Below are 18024 nucleotides of genomic sequence, written 5' to 3' on the forward strand. Positions count from 1 at the left end.
GCTTCCTTTCTGTCACTAATAAAGTGAACACAAAAGTTAAAAAAAAAAAAAAATAATAATACACCCACTGGGGCCGGAGTGATAGCATAGCAGATAGGGCATTTGCCTTACATACATCTGACCAGGGCTTAATCTTCAGCATCCATATAGCACCCTGAGTACTGCCAGGTGTGATTCCTGAGTTTAGAGCTAAGAGTAACCCCTGAGCATCTCTAGTTGTGGTCAAAAAATATATAATAATTATTATTATAATAATAACAATAATAAATTAAGATACACCCACTATAAATTGCGGAGTATCTTAGAAAGGAAGAAAAGAACAGAATTAGATAAAAAAAATTACCTGGAGAGATAGCACGGAGATAAGGCGCTTTTGCCTTGCATGCAGAAGGTCGGTAGTTCAAATCCCAGCATCCCATATGGTCCCCCGAGCCTGCCAGGAGAGATTTCTGAGCATAGAGCCAGGAGTAACCCCTGAGCACTGCCAGGTGTGACCCAAAAACCAAAAAAAAAAAAAAAAAAAAAAAAGAATTCCATTTAGGGGCTGGAGATATAGTATGGAGGTAGAACATTTGCCTTGAATGCAGAAGGACGGTGGTTCGAATCCCGGCATCCCATATGGTCCCCTGAGCCTGCCACAAGGGATTTCTGAGCGTACAGCTAGGAGTAACCCCTGAGTGCTGCTGGGTGTGACCCAAAAATCAAAAAAAAAAAAAATTCCATTTAGCTCAAATAAAGAGGGTTAAAAGCCTGTGAGGTACAGAAGTTAAAGTGCTGGCTTTTTACACAACTGGCCCCAGATTGATCCCTGGCATTATATACATTCTTCTAAGCACCTCCAGAAGTGATCCCTGAGTGCAGAACCAGGAATAATTTTTGAGCATAGTCACTGTAACACACTCCCCTCCCCCAAAAAGGTTGATTGGGACCAGAGGAATAGATTGGAGACTATGATATAAATGTGACTATAAATGTGATGTAAATATGAAGAATGCCCAAGTTTGATCTCAAACCCTGAATGATTTGCTAAGTACTGTTGGGAATAACCCCTAAGTATTGATCTGAAAATAGCTCCCAAGCATGACAGTGCTAAAAAACAAAAGGTGTTAATTGAAAGGAAGAGTTTATTATGGAATTGCAATAAATCATAATAGATGGAGTTTGAAGTCATCAAACCAAAGGCAGGCATGCACTATGCAGATCTCTGCTTCTGTCTCAGTCTCTATCATTTTGCCTTGCATCTATCTCTGAATATCTCTGTCTCTGGATATCTTCTCTGTCCTGCTCCTCTATTAGCAGACCCATCCTTTTCTGCTGACACAACTGCTCAGCTTCCCCTAAGTAGTTAACATGAAGCCTTGGCTTTCTATGGTAGTCCAGATTGGCATGACCTTGCAGTTTAGTTCTGCACAGTTCAATGACTCAGACTTTTTGTCCCTTTTCCAAATTCCTGGGAGAGAATCTGATCAGCCCAGCTCAGGTGAGATACCTATCCCTGGATCAGTGACTGAAGGCAGAGCCCAACCACATTATGTGTAGAACTGTTTTCCCCAGGGTTATGTATGGGACAGTCTCAGGTAGAATGTAAGGAGAAGGGAATGCTGGCATCTCTGAAATAGACTGTCTGAGAAAGAAATGCCAAGCTTAATTAAAAAAGCAATAATTTTGGAGCGGTGAGCTGAGGGGAAACATCTCTGCCATTTCCTAGTGAAGCTAGACTAGACAATAATCCTAATCTCCTGAAGACTCATTTCTTCAAATGTAGCCCGAAGGAGCTGCACAAAATGACCTTCAAGCTCTTACAGTCTATGATTATTAGTTTCATCTTCAGAAGCTCATAATGTGAGGAAAGACTAACTCTAATATCAATGAGTTGACAGGTTTTATAAGAACAATCATTCAAAAAGCTATCTTTGCTATCCAGAGGTATATTATCCCCAAAATTATCATTACTGAAAAATATTTGGAAGGCCATTATATGTGCTAGCAGTGTTAAAGTCCCTTGATAAGCATTCAGCAAATGTTTCTTGCTTAGAGTGAAATTCCAAAAGAAGAGGAGAAATATACTTTGTTTTAAAAGAGTTTGCCTGTCAAACTGTTAGAGGCTTAAAAAGTAATATGCTTTTTACTCAATTTATAAAATGCACACAATTCTAATGCTTTTTGGTGAACAATACTTTCAAATGCATTATTCTGAACTGCCACAGCAAATAAAGACAAAAAGCTCTCTTAAAACTGTTTTTACATCTATGTCAAATTAATACAGCTATCCCACAGATAATAAACTTGAAGAATTCATAAAAATCACATACACAGAAAGATAAGATGAATTTTTCCCTTATTAAGATCCATTATGTGATGAAAAACTATGACTCACTTTTTTTTGTTGTTTTTGGGGAGTTGCTGTGAGTCAATAGCTGGCAGTGTTCTGGGGCTATCAAGGCCAGAGCTAGGGATAAAACATAGGTTCATACATACTTTATATACACTAAGCAACATTCCTGGACCCATGGTTGACTTTAAAATACGGAGCATTTTCCTATCAAGAAAGGGAGTATACAAAGGAAAACAATTTAAAAATAATGATAATGATAATCCCAGGTAGAATTTAAATTTCTCAACTAATTAAAAAATTTTTTTATCTTGGGTCACACCCAGTGATACCCTGGCTTTGCACTCAGAAATTGCTCCTGGCTTGAGGACCATATGGGTTGCCAGGAATGGAATAGAGATCCATCCTGGGTCAGCCACATGCAAATCAAACACTCTACCGCTGCCCCAAATTCTTTTTTTTCTTTTTTTTTTTTTTTCTTTTTGGTTTTTGGGTCAAACCCAGCAGTGCTCAGGGGTTACTCCTGGTTCTATGCTCAGAAATCGCTCCTGGCAGGCTCTGGGGACCATATGGGATGCCAGGATTTGAACCACCATCCTTCTGCATCTAAGGCAAACACCTTATTGCTGTGCTATCTCTCCGGCCCCAAATTCTTTTTTCTTTTAATAGTTTTTTTGGACCACAGATGCAAAGAGGTTACTCCTGGCTCTGAGCTCAGGAATTATTCCTGGCAAGGTGCTAGGGATAATATGGGATGCTGAGGATCAAACCTGGGTAGGCTGAATGCAAGGCCCTAAAATTTTTGTTTGTTTGTTTTAATTCCAAACATCTACACAAACTCATCATTGACCACAGGTAAAAATGTCTCTGTGGGCCAAAGTGGTAGCACAGTGGTAGAGTGTTTTGCAAGTGGCTGATCCAGGATGGACAAGGACCATATGGTCCCCCGAGCCAGGAGAAATTTCTGAGCGCATACCAAGGAGTAACTCCTGAGTACCACTAAGTGTGGTCAAAAAGCCAAAAATAAAAAAAGGTTATTCCCTCCCCCCCCCCACACACACTTGGCTGCATACTGCAGTTCTCATCAATTATCAGCCTTCTCTATTCATAAATCTATAAATACATTATCTCTTGATTTAAGCTGAATTCAATTCAACCTAATTAAACTCATTAATTCATATATAGCAAAAAGGGAAAGTCCTAGGTTTTAGAAATGTAAAATCTTCTAATAGGAGAGCATGAATGTAGCCCTTAGAGAAATTAACTTTATCTCTTTAACATCATAGAAAATTCTGGTCCCAGGGTTGGCAAGGTGGCGCTAGAGGTAAGGTGTCTGCCTTGCAAGCACTAGCCAAGGAAGGAACGCGGTTCGATTCCCCCGGCATCCCATATGGTTCCCCCAAGCCAGGGGCAATTTCTGAGCGCTTAGCCAGGAGTAACCCCTGAGCATCAAACGGGTGTGGCCTGAAAAAAAAACAAACAAAAACAAACAAACAAAAAAGATAATTCTGGTCCCATAATCTTAAATACTGGGCAGGGTTTGCCTTTGTTAGTAACCACAATGCCTGAAAAGTACTATTTTTTCTCTCCTTAATTTTAAAACATTAAAAAAAAATTAGTATTCTCTTCTCAACAACCCCCAAAACTCAATATATAAAAATCAATAAGAAGTGAAAATTTGGGGCTGGAGAGATAGCATGGAGGTAAAGCGTTTGCCTTTCATGCAAGAGGTCATCGGTTCGAATCCCAGCGTCCCATATGGTCCCCTGTGCCTGCCAGGAGCAATTTCTGAGCATGGAGCCAGGAGTAACCCCTGAGCACTGCCGGGTGTGACCCAAAAACCACAAAAAAAAAAAAAAAAAAAAAAAAAAAAAGAAGTGAAAATTTTCCATAATTCTATTCCAAGACAACCCAATCATAATTGTAATAAACTCCAAGTGCTCATCTGTCCTTCTAGATAATATGTATATAGGAATAGACAATGTATGTAAATTTTCCAGAAAATTCTAAAAAGATCACAGGTATAGTTATGTAGATTATGTATACATACTTCAAATATAATATGTAGTTCAGTGTATGCATAGAATGTTTAACTGTGTGTGTTTAACAAAAATCAGGTCATCTTTTCTGTGGGTGTGTTTTACTTTACAATTTGCTCTATACTTTTTACATATGAGTTCATCTTTCTCATGCGTTATAATGGCATCTCAGCATTTTTTGCAGAATGATCTTTATGTTCCATGGAGGACAATTTCTGATGTTCTTAAAATAGTGCCATAAATATCTATGTACATATATGCCAGTGCACATTCTAATTATATCTTTAGGATAAATTCCCACAATTAAAATGAGTTAGTTAGAGGTCCAGAGCAATAGCACAGCCTGTAGGGCATTTACCTTGCACACCACCAGCCCAATTTCAATCCCCGACATTCCATATGATTTTTTAAGCCTACCGGGAATAATTCCTGAGTGCAAAACCAGGAAGAACCCCTGAGCACCACGAGGTGTGGCCCAAACTTCACCCAAAAAAGACTGAGTTAAAAGTTATGAGCATTTATGTGCATTTAAAATATTACAATATAATAGCTAAGTAAAGGTCGTATTTTCCTGCAATTACCTTTATTTTTCATTATTGCCACTCTAATACTCTAAAAATAAGACAAGCATTATTTCACATTGCAGTCTCCTTTGGTTTTTTGTTTTTTTTTTTGGTTTTTGGGCCACACCCGACAGTGCTCAGGGGTTACTCCTGGCTGTCTGCTCAGAAATAGCTCCTGGTAGGCACGGGGGACCATATGGGATACCGGGATTCGAACTAACCACCTTTGGTCCTGGATCGGCTGCTTGCGAGGCAAACGCCGCTGTGCTATCTCTCCGGGCCCGAAGTCTCCTTTGTTTTGTGGTTAGTTTGGCTTTTTTTTTTTTCTTTATTTTTTGACTGTTAATGAAGAAGGGTGTTCAGGATTCACTAGCCATTGAGTATTTTTATTCTATGAGCTATTTAAACCTGTATGTCTGTACCACTCACTTCTTTCTTTTTCCTACAACTCTATACATAATTTTTGGTTGATAGCAGTAGGCATATGTGAAAAAGAAAGGACCCAAGAAGAAATTCTGATGTAAGAATAAGGCATTTCTGAGGCCAGAGAGATAGCATGGAGGTAAGGTGTTTGCCTTTCATGCAGAAGGTCATTGGTTCGAATCCCGACATCCCATATGTTCCCTCATGGGACTATGGAGGACCATGGAGCCTGCCAGGAGCGATTTCTGAGTGTGAAGCCAGAAGTAACCCCTGAGCAATGCTGGGTATGATCCAACCCCCCCCCCAAAAGAATAAGGCATTTCTAGACTGATTTATTTATGTCACAAATTGGTGAAAGTAAGATTGGGTCAGCCATTTTTGATCAAGGAATAATACATAGATATGCAGAAAGAAAAGAAAGAAGTGGACATTCCTTGGAAGCAGTGACAAATGCCTGTGACTAGAAGCTTTGTGAATAGTAATATCAAAACAAAGCAACTTCCCTTGGGAAAAAAAAATAGAGGGTGAATTTCCCATAACTACAAAGTTTTTCCTCACTTGTGGGTGTTTGTAGGGAAGAACAAAGGAAGAGAAAAGAGAATAGTAAGGATTCAAGCCCTGAGTATTATCAGGTGTGGCAAGAGAGAGAGGGAGGGAAGGAAGGAAGGAAGGAAGGAAGGAAGGAAGGAAGGAAGGAAGGAAGGAAGGAAGGAAGGAAGGAAGGAAGGAAGGAAGGAAGGAAGGAAGGAAGGAAGGAAGGGAGGAAAAAAGGAGGAAGGGAGGGAGGGAGGGAGGAAGGAAGGAAGGGAGGAAGGGAGGAAGGGAGGAAGAGAGGGAGGGAGGAAGGGAGGGAGGGAGGGAGGGAGGGAGGAAGGGAGGGAGGGAGGGAGGGAGGGAGGGAGGAAGGAAGGAAGGAAGGAGGGAGGAAGGAAACTTAGGCGATAGCCCAGCAATTAGGGCATTTGCCTTACATAAGGCCAACCTGAGACTGACCCAAGTTCGATCCCCAGCATCCCATATGTTCCTCCAAGCCTGCGAGGAGCAATATTTGTGCACAGAGCCAGGAGTAACCCATGAGCACCACCGGTTATGGCCCAAAAACAAAAACAAAAAGAAATTATTTAGAAAAATTTAAGGGAAAAAAGAGAAATGAATGCTTAAAAGAAAACATGGACTTGTCCATAAGGGAAAGAGGCAAGCAAAGAAACAGAGATAAGCAAGATACATGTTCAAGGGACAACACATGCTTGAAGATTTTATATGATTCTTCCAAATAGATTTTTCTGGAGTTTTGCACACATAAATGTTAGACTGGATGTTGTTACAGTTGGGCCTCGCATTGTTGATGGTCTCTCCATAATCTCATAGTTTTCTATAGCTTCCCCTTTTCAGATGGGTTCACCCTTCTCTGGGTGTGGCCTTGAATTTCTGCATCTGTGTGGTGCCTCCATCTTTGTTGGTGCCAAAGACTTTGCATGTCAAAGGGATGTGGCCTTTGGATTACTTCAGGGCTAGGAAATCACTGTACTATTTCCCAAAGTAAATCACCAGGGTTCCCCTACCAATCTGCATATAGCATTCTGTTTTCTAAAAATATAATATTTTTCTCTTTTGTTTTCATTTATTTTTGTTAGAGATTCACACAGGTGGTGCTCAGGGGCTACTCCTAGATAGATGTTCAGGGGTCACTCCTGGTGCTACACGGTACCCTGTGGTGTTGGGAATCAGACCTCTTGCAAAAGAAGCACTTCAGATCTCTAAACTCTATTTCTCACTCTCTCTGTCTCAAACAAACAAAAAAAAAAGTTAAAGGGTAGAATGGCATTGTTTAAGTTTGATAGGAATTGAGGAGACAGCTCAAAGGTATAGCCCATGCTATAGATGCTTCCTCAATATCACCAGATGTGGTTCATGAGCAGTGTGCCAGTAGCAACCCCAGCACCAACAGTAAGGGTTTCCCCCTAATTTAATTTTGTAAACTTTTATAATGCCTGATTTAATAGGAGGCAGCTGTTTGATCATACATGCCTTTGTATTCAATGTGTTATGATCTGACATGTCATGTACTCTATGGAAAACTACATAAAAGAATAAAGGAAAGTGAGAGACAAATAATATACTAACATTATGATAAAAAAAATTCCGGGGCCTAGAACAGCAGGTAGGGTGTTTGCCTTGCACATGACCAACCCAGTTTTGATCCCTGGCATCCCATATGGTCCTCCAACCACTGCCAGGAAGGACATCTGAACACAAAGTCAGAAACAATCCCCAGCACCACCAGATGTGGCCCCAAAACAAAAATAAACAAAAAATCCCTATCCCTGGAAGACATCCAGAAAGAACAACACTTTAAAATCTGCTATTTTAGAACCTGAAGTACTGTCAAAGACAACTAAAGCAATAGAGACATGTGTGGTTGTCATCTAAAGGATGTAGAAAAGGTAGAATGGCAACCATTCTGGGGACAAATATTTTTAGGTCTTTCTTCACTTAAAGTCATAACTTTAACCAAGTTCATGAAAGACCTTCTACCTTTTTCCACACTTCATTTTTTTTTTTTTTACAAGTGGGGGATTGGGCCACACCCTGCTGCACTCAACGGTTACTCCTGGCTCTGGGCTCAGAAATCACTCATGGCAGGCTCCAGGGACCATTGGGATGCTGGGAATTGAATCCAGGTCTTTCCTGGTTTGGCTGCATGCAAGGCAAATGCCCTACCGCTGTGCTATTTCTCCAGCCCCACACTTCATTTTTAAGTACAATTTTAAGGGAAATGAATATCCTTATTATAGGAGACAATTTGCCAAAAATTGAAGGTATAATTAAAATAAAAAAGATGTCATTGCCAAAGAAAGTGTGGGCTAAGACCTGGTCTAATTTTATAACAGAAGGGGAAATAAGTTGATGTTTGAAAGGTATTCAAGGCCTGCACCAAAGGCAGACTCTGCCAAATGTGATCCAAAGGAATCACACCTAAGATGCAAGGAATGATTTTATCATGATGTGAAGCAATTTGATTTCTACTTGGCTAGGCACCATTAAATCATATCCCCAACTCCCTGAAATCATTTATCATATCTACTTATACTTAGGACACACTGAGATCATGCACTTAACTCAATGCCTGGTGCAAGATAAGGATTGTACAATGTAGGTTTTCCACCCTCTCTAATTCTTCATTCCAACCAACCCTACAGAGGCTTAATGATTCAGGAAAGCCTATAGTTATTTGGGAAAAGACTATAATGATAATGCCTGTCTCTGACTGTAATGTTCCCCCTACACTATGAGAATAAAATATGGAACTACATATATGTGTGTCCCCCTACACTATGAGAATAAAATATGGAACTATATATATACATATATGTGTGAATATATATTATATATATGTATAGAGGGTCAGAAAAATAATACAAAGATTAAAGTACAAGCATTTCATGCAGCTGACCAACACTGCATATCTTTCAAGCGTTGCCTGATGTAGACCTGGAGGCTTTTTGAGAACCATTTAAGAAGCTTCCTAAAGTCAAACAAAAATAAATATAAATACTGAGGCCACATAGATAGCTCAAAGAGCCGAGGGGCCCATATTTAATCTTGAAGTGGGAGGGGGAAGTGCGTCTTATGGTATGAAAAATACAGTAATTGTTCATTGTCTCCTGGAAGCACCTTTTTGGTTTTTTGGCTTTTGGGTCACACCCAGCAACACTCAGGGTTTCCTCCTGGCTCTCCACTCAGAAATTGCTCCTGGAAGGCTCAGGGGACTATATGGGATGCTGGGAATCAAACCACCATTCTTCTGCATGCAAGGCAAATGCCTTACCTCCATGCTATCTCTCCTTCTTTAAAGGAAGCACCTTTAAAGCTGGTACCACATAGTTTTGTTTTGTTTTGTTTTTGTTTTTTTGCCCCCCCCCCCCCACCCAGAGGTACCACACAGTTTGTCTTTTTTTTTTTTTGGTTTTTTTTTTTTTTTTTTGGCTTTTCGGGCCACACCCGTTAGATGCTCAGGGGTTACTCCTGGCTACGCACTCAGAAATTGCCCCTGGCTTGGGGGAACCATATAGGACGCCGGGGGATCGAACCGTGGTCCTTTCCTTGGCTAGCGCTTGCAAGGCAGACACCTTACCTCTAGCGCCACCTCGCCGGCCCCCCACACAGTTTTTTTTACCTATGATAGAAGAATCTTCCACAAGGGAGAGAGTATTGCATGCAATAAATGTTCTTTAAGAAGTTTGGCATTTTTCCTCTCTCGGTAAGAGTGTTCTGGAGGAGGGCTGGAATTATAATACAGCGAGTATGGCATTTACCTTGCACGACCAGAGTTTGATCGTTGGCATCTATATGGTCCCCTAGGGGCCGGAAAGATAGCACAGCGGTAGGACGTCCGCCTTGCACGCAGCCAACCTAGGGCAGACAGTGGTTTGAATCCCAGCATCCCATATGGTTCCCCGAGCCAGCAAGGAGTGATTTCTGAATGCATAGCCAAGAGTAATCCCTGAGCATCGCGGGTATGACCCAAAAACCAACAACAACAACAAATTCCATATGGTCCCCTAAACATCTCCAGAAATGATCGAAGAGTCAGGAAGAACTCCTGAACACTACCAGGTGTGGCCCAAAATAAAAAAATAAAAATAATGTCCTGGAGACACCTTCTCAGCTATCAATCATCTTTTTGTTTTTGTTTTTGTTTTTTGTTTTTTTGGCCACACCCAGTTATGCTCAGGGATTACTCCTGGCTATGGACTCGGAAATCACTCCTGGCTTGGGGGACCATATGGGATGCCGAGAGATTGAACTGCAGTTCGTACTAGGCTAGCATGAGCAAGGCAAAATGCCTTACCGCTTTCACCACGGCTCCGGCCCCAAGTTTCAATCATTTTTTAAAGTTTGGTACTCAAGTTTGTGCTGCATTGATGACTTGAGGGTCACGGTACTATTTAGAGCTACCAGAGAAACTACACAGAGCCAGTAAAATCTGGATCTCAGAAAATCACAGGCAATATCTAGACATATTTCAAATTATTCTTGTTTACTGAAATTCAAATTTAACTGAATTTTTTTAAATTTGTAATTGGCCACTCTACCATTATAAGATGCTGCTATAATAATAGGAGGTGGAGCTGAGTACTCATTGTCTTAACTTTAAGTGCCTTGAAATTGTACCTTTTTTTTTTTTTTTTTTTTTGGTTTTTGGTTTTTGGGTCACACCTGGCTGTACTCAGGGGTTACTTCTGGCTCCATACTCAGAAATCGCTCCTTGCAGGCTCAGGAGACCATATAGATGCCAGGATTTGAAACACCACCTGTCCTGGATTGGCTGCATGCAAGGCAAACACCCTTTCACTGTGCTTTCTCTCCAACCCTGGCATTGTACCTTTTGAATTCTTTTCCAATCATTAAATTTATTTTCTAACAAATGTATTGATTTGTTTGGACGTCACACTTGGCAGTGCTCAGTGGTTACACCTGACACTGCTCAGGAGTTGTTCTTGGCAGGGTTTGAGGAACCATGTGGTGACAAAGATTTAGCCCCAGAATCTTGCAAGTCATGCTCAGTACATTAAGCTATCTTTTTGACCCAAAATGTTTTGCTTGTTGTAGTCAGGGCAGGATATCTTTAATCACCACCACCACCACCCCTTTGCTTGGTTCTTGTCATTGATTGCATTGAGAAATAAAATTCCAAACTGTGATTTAATTTAAAATGAGTAAATAATTTCTGAGTAAAGACATAGGTAATCCAAGGTAAATACTTGGGAACAAGTAAGCAAATTTTTGTTTGATTTGTTTTGTTTTGGCACCACATCCCATGATACTCAGGGTCAAATGCCCTACCTGCTGTACTATTTCTCAGGCCCTAAGCAAGCAAATTTTAAACTGAGGGCTTAATAAAAATCTATGTATACCCAGGGATTATTCTGTGGTTCTTTCAAAGCCTCTCACTATAACTGAATAATAGTTCATTTTCTGAAGTACCCAGCTTTCAATAAAAATTGTTTAAATAGGGGCTAGATAGTATAGTGAATAGAGTTCCTATTTTGAAGACTGCTGGCTTGGGTTCAATTGCCTGCATCCCATATGGTCCCCCTAGCCTGCTGAGAATAATTCCTGAATGCAGATCCAGGATTAATCCCTGAGTACCATTGGGTGTGGCCCAGAAACCAAAACAAATAACAGATTATTCAACTGGAAATCAGTCTCTAATAGAGAAGTGTTTAGATATGAAAATTTGGAGTTGGGGCTGGAATAAGAATGCAGACTCACTTGCAGACACACCAGGTTTGATTGCTGGCATCCCATGTGGTTCCCAGAGCCCACCAAGAGTGATTCCTGAATGCAAAGCCAAGAGTTAGCCCTGTGCATAGCAGCATGTGCCCCTAAAACAAACAAAAATTGCAGGCCAGAGCAATAGTAGATAGCACAGCAGGTAGGTTGTTTGTCTTGTAGGCAGCTGATGTGGGTTCAACCCCCAGCATCCTATGGTCCCCCAAGCCTGCCAGGAGTGATTTCTGAGCACAGAGCTGGGAGTGACCCAGAAACCAAAATCGAACCAAACCAAACCAAACAAACAACAAACACCAAAACAAAAACAACTTGCAGTTATATTTTTACACTTGAACAGGACTTCTGAATGTTGTCTCCCAAAATGCTGTGGCAAACTCAGAATTTGATTTAGGAAGTTTACATCTAATAATCATATGTACTTTGAGGCTGAGAATTTAGACTAGACTATATTATTCCTTTATTTAGGGGTTGGGATTGGTGAGGTAGGTTGGGTGCCTCCCAAGCAATGTTTAGGAGCCTGGGAGCTATTCTCATCTATCCCCAGGGATCAAATCTTGAGCATGCAAAGCCCTTTGAACTATCTTCTCAGCCCCTTCTTTCTTCAAATCATTCACAGATTTTTCTTACTCTAAAATCTATCCAATCAAGCCCAAATAATGACCACATTCAAAATAAAGAGATCAAAGTAAAACTCATGTCATAACTGCAATAGAAAATGGTGTTTATTATAACTACGTATTTTTTTTGTTTGTTTTTTTGTTTGTTTTTGGGCCACATCCGGCGATGCTCAGGGGTTACTCCTGCTGTCTGCTCAGAAATAGCTCCTGGCAGGCACGGGGGACCATCTGGGACACCGGGATTCGAACCAGCCACCTTTGGTCCTGGATCGGCTGCTTGCAAGGCAAACGCCGCTGTGCTATCTCTCCAGGCCCATATTATAACTATGTTTTTTAGAAGATTCCAGCCAACCTGGAAAAATCTTAAGTAGAATTACAATGTTTATTCTTCTCTTCTGCACTCATTCCAACAGTGATTTAAAAACAAAAACAAAAATAAAAACAAAACACTTCCCTATTGCCCCCATGTAATGCTTGTTCTGAATATAGATTTGAAGTGACTCCAGAATTAGCACTGCTGCTTCTTATTGCTGAGCCTCTGATTACTCCAACTCAGCATGCAAAGTCAGCAACCACTTCCTTACACCTTATACATTTGCACTCATCATTATTGATGCCAGAAAAATTGTTTAAAACTAATAATTAGGATACAAAGAAGATCTTCAGGCTCATCATAAGATTTTGTGTCATCCAACTATGTAATTTTTACTGACTTTAGTCAAAGAATGACTCATCAAAATCAGATGCAGAATAATTTGGGAGCAGAGATCAGCATGCTCCTAAAATAGTTTGATTTTCTTCAAAGCCTTCTAAGATTTTGCAGATTAGAAAATACTTCCTATATTGTGACATAACTATTCTAAATAAATATGTCAAGTCTTTAAAACCTGTTACAGGCCTTGTGGTTTAATAAGAGCAATTTGGATCTGTGTAGATCACTGGAGTCATTAGCTATATACTACACATGTTATTTTATTCAACTTGTCACTGTGTTATTAAATTAATTAATTTTTCTCTTGATTGATAGAATAAAAAATCCTGGGACCACAGTGATAATACACTGGGTAGGACATTTACCCTGAACAAGGCTGACTGAGGTTGGATCATCAGCGTCCAATATGGTCCCGATTACTGCAGGAGTAATTTTTGAGTGCATAGCTAGGAGTAATCCCTGAGCCTTGCAGGGTGTGTCCCAGAAGCCAAAACGAAACAAAACAAAACAAAACTCCTAAATTTTGTTAAGACTTAGGGTTTTGAAGTATCTTCTTTTTTTTGTTTGTTTTGAGGTTTTTTGTAGTACCCAGTGGCATTCAGGGGTTACTCCTCCTGGCTCTACACTTAGAAATCATTCATGGCAGGCTCAGGGGACTATATGGGATGCCAGGCATCAAATTCAGGTTGGCCACATGTAACTCAAATGCTCTACCTGCTATACTATCACTCTGGCCCCCAGTATACATTTTTTCCAAGCTTAGTCTAAGAAATAATATAGGGTATTTTTTCCCCAACAACTTACTTCTACCTTAAAAGGGTTACTATACTATTTTATCAGATGTCTTAAAAGTAAAGGAAGGGCCCGGAGAGATAGCACAGCGGTGTTCGACTTGCAAGCAGCCGATCCAGGACCAAAGGTGGTTGGTTCGAATCCCGGTGTCACATATGATCCCCTGTGCCTGCCAGGAGCTATTTCTTTTTTTTTTTTTTTTTTTTTTTTTGGCTTTTGGGCCACACCCGTTTGATGCTCTGGGGTTACTCCTGGCTAAGTGCTCAGAAATTGCCCCTGGCTTGGGGAGACCATATGGGACACCGAGGGTTCGAACCTTGGTCCTTCCTTGGCTAGCGCTTGCAAGGCAGACACCTTACCTCTAGCGCCACCTCGCTGGCCCCAGGAGCTATTTCTGAGCAGACAGCCAGGAGTAACCCCTGAGCATCGCCGGGTGTGGCCCAAAAACCAAAAAAAAAAAAAAAGTAAAGGACACTGGATTACTGTGTTCAGTTTTTTGGTTTTGTTTTGTTTTGGGGCCACACCCAGCAGTGCTCAGGGGTTCTCCTGGCTCTGCTCTCAGAAATCACTCCTGGCAGGCTTGCGGGACCATTTGGGATACCAAGGATCAAACCCAGATCTGTCCTTTGTAGGCCACATACAAGGCAAACACCCTACCACTGTGTTCTCACTCAGGCCCCTTTGTTCAGTATTTTTTTTGTTTTGTTTTGTTTTGGTTTTTGGGTCAAACCCAGCAGTGCTCAGGGGTTACTCCTGGCTCCACTCTCAGAAATCACTCCTGGGGGCCAGAAAGGTAGCACAGCAGCATTTGCCTTGCAAGCAGCCGATCCAGGACCTAAGGTGGTTGGTTCGAATTCCGGTGTCCCATATGGTCCCCCTGCCTGCCAGGGGCTATTTCTGAGCAGATAGCCAGGAGTAATCCCTGAGCATTGCAGGGTGTGGCCAAAAAAAAAAAAAAAAACACCAAACAAACAAAAAAATAAATCACTCCTGGAAGGCTCGGGGGACCATATGGGATGCCAGGATTCGAACCACCACCACCACTCTTCTGAATGCAAGGCAAATGCCTTACCTCCATGCTATCTCTCCAGCCCCATGTTCAGTATTTTTCAAATATTAATAAATATTCATTTGTCAGAAAGTGGCAAAAGCTAACCGTGAATTAGAGTGAATTAAATTACAGTATGATGAGGGTAGTGAAGATATGAAAATATGGGGCCAGAAAGATAGCATGGAGGTAGGGCTAATCTAGGATGGACCGCGGTTCCATCTCCCAGCATCCAATATGGTCCCCCAAGACAGGGGCGATTTTTGAGCACATAGCCAGGAGTAACCCCTGAGCATCACAGGTGTGGCCAAAAAACAATAAGTTAGTCCTAATAATAATAATTGGGGGCTGGAGAGATGGCATGGAGGTAGGGCATTTGCCTTGCATGCAGAAGGGTCGTGGTTCGAATCCCAGCTTCTCATAAGGTTTCCCGAGCCTGCCAGGAGTGATTTCTGAACATAGAGCCTGGAGTAGCCCTTGAGCGCTGCCGTGTGTGACCCAGAAACAAACAAACAAACAAACAAAAATATATGAAAATATAAAATAAATTCACCTTTGAAGCATTAGAAGTCTAATAGAATCTTAAAGGGTAAGAAGTTAAGTGGAGGGGCTGGAGCAAGCAGAAGGCACAGCAAGCAGTGTTTGCCTCACATGTGACCAACCAGGGTTCAGTGCCTGGCATCCCATATGGTCCCCCAAGCCTGCCAGGAGTAATTTGTGAATGCAGAGCCAGGAGTAATACTAGATATGGCCCCAACAAGAAATTAGGTGGATTGCTTCTTGGCCTTTTGGCTAAGATCAAGTGAAGAAGTTAGGTGGAAGATGGGGAGGGGACATTATAACCTTATAACTCTTCGGAGGGATGACACAGAGATAACTAGATGGTTTCCCCACCTTCCTCTGAATAGGCTCCTAAATAAATGACAGGAGAGGCAGGTCCATCTCTGTCACTGATAATCTTACAAAAGCCTGCTTATGTATGCTGTGTTTGGTTTCACATGGGCACCCAGTATGACAAATATCAAGTCTATTAGCTATTTCCCAACACCTTCATCTGCATATCTTTCCTTACCAGTGTATCTCAAAGGTGAATACAAGTCTTATAAAATATCTCAAACTGGTTTAAAGAAGATAACTTTACTGTCTCAGTGCTGGAGACTTAGAATTCCGAGATTAATTTATCAGCCAGTTTATTCCTTCTGAAAACTTTGAGGGAGCATCAACATCTTTCTTAACATGTTTCTTAATTCCTCATATCAGCTGTAGACCAACATCTTGATCTTTCTCTTCATACTATCTTCCTGTCACAAATTTCCCTTTACATTAAGCCTTTAGTCATATATCAGCATGGATTGACAGTACTCCCATCTGACCTCATTTAAAGAAATTTTACCTGGAACTGTACTATTATCAAATCTAGTCACATTCTGAGGGGTTATTTAGAACGTTTTTCAACATGGATTTTGAAGCGGCACATTTCAACTCATAACACTTGTTAATGTAAGCCCTACAATGTAAGGCCAAATCAATACCAGAAAGGTTACTAGGAATATACCATATGTTGTTTTCTATGGGTTAAACTTACTTTTTCTATTTACACAATATGTGTATGTTTGTTTATTTCACAATACATTTCATGGAGAGTTTAGAATTTAGTGAAAATGTAGGTGTCAGAGTTAGGCTGTTATTACATAAAAGCTGATCTTTGGGTCAGAGAAGTAGCACATCAGTAGGGCATTTGCCTTGTATGCAGCCGACCCCGGAAGGACCTGGTTCAATTCCCAGCATCCCATATGGTCCACCAGTCTGCAAGGGTGATTTCTGAGTGCCGAGCCAGGAGTCACCCCTGGGTGTGGTCTGAAAAGCAATCAATCAATCAATAAAGTTAAAAAAAAAAAAGTTGATCTTTTCGGCCGGAGGTAAGGCATTTGCTTTGTATGCAGCAGACCCATGATAGACCTGGGTTCAACTCCTGGCATCCCATATGATCCCCTGAGCCTGCCAGGAGTGATTTTTGAACCCCCAGTATTCCATATGTCCCCTGAGCATGCCAGGAGTTATTTCTGAGAGCAGAGCCAGGAATAACCCCTGAGCACCTTCAGGTGTGGGCCCCCCAAAATAGTTGATCTTTTTCAAAATCAAATTTCCAACTCTCCTAAAATAAAATTAACATAGTTTAGTTTTGATAAAAGTATGATCAAGACTGATGATATTCAAGATGTTGGACACTTCTTTAAAATGAGAATAAATATATAGAGCTACTGTCCAAAATCATAAACAATGTTATTTATTTATTTTTTAATCTTGGTTTTCGAGTCACACCCAGCAGGGCTCAAAACTTTCTCCTGGCTCTGGGATCAGGGATGTCTCCTGGTGAGGCTCGGGATGATATATGAGATGCCAATGAAAGAACCTGGGCTGGCCATCTGGAAGGCAAGCACACAACTCGCTGTACAATCACTCTGGCCTCAGTAAATTTATATACCAAAGATTGGTTTTAGTTACTGAATCAACAAAGAACTGGCAGCTAATATTGCTATCAAAGATTTCTACTATCTTTTGATAATAATCGCACAGTTTTGTTTTGGACTCGTGATGACTCCCATAGACAAAGAACTGATTTCATAAAAATCCAAACAAAGTATAACCTGTGTGCAATGTACATGTCTTATAGTAAATTATAGTACATTTCTTATAGTAAAAAGTTGGCAACTCAATTATCTGGGAAGGGCAAATATATGGAGTTTCAATCAAGGATTTTTGTTAAAATCAAATATTATTTAATGTTACTCATTCTTGCAGTACTAAAGAGGTTCCATGATCTCTAATTCCTAGCCCCTCGGCAAGATAGGTTTTATTTTGGACACCCATATTAATCAGTACTAGACTCTGAAATTAGCTATTTTTCTATTTCTCGGTTATTAAATCACTGTGGGAATGGTATCAGCTCAGCTATGTCTTGCATTTTGAGGTTTCTTTTTTTTTTTTTTTTCCTGGTCTTTAAAGGCGGTTTTCCCTACGGTCCGCTTTCCTCTGTCACTCAAAGCCTTTTTCCTTTTTCTTTGGCTTAGAGTCCCCTTTTCCACTCAGGCCATGGAAGGGGGATTTAAATTCCTACCGGAACGCGGAACCGCACGCGGTGGATGACGGAACTCGTAGTTCCCTGGCCTCGGCGTTACCGATGCTAAAACCCGGACTTCC

This window comes from Suncus etruscus, chromosome 4 (assembly GCF_024139225.1).
Source record: "Suncus etruscus isolate mSunEtr1 chromosome 4, mSunEtr1.pri.cur, whole genome shotgun sequence".
NCBI lineage: Eukaryota > Metazoa > Chordata > Mammalia > Eulipotyphla > Soricidae > Suncus > Suncus etruscus.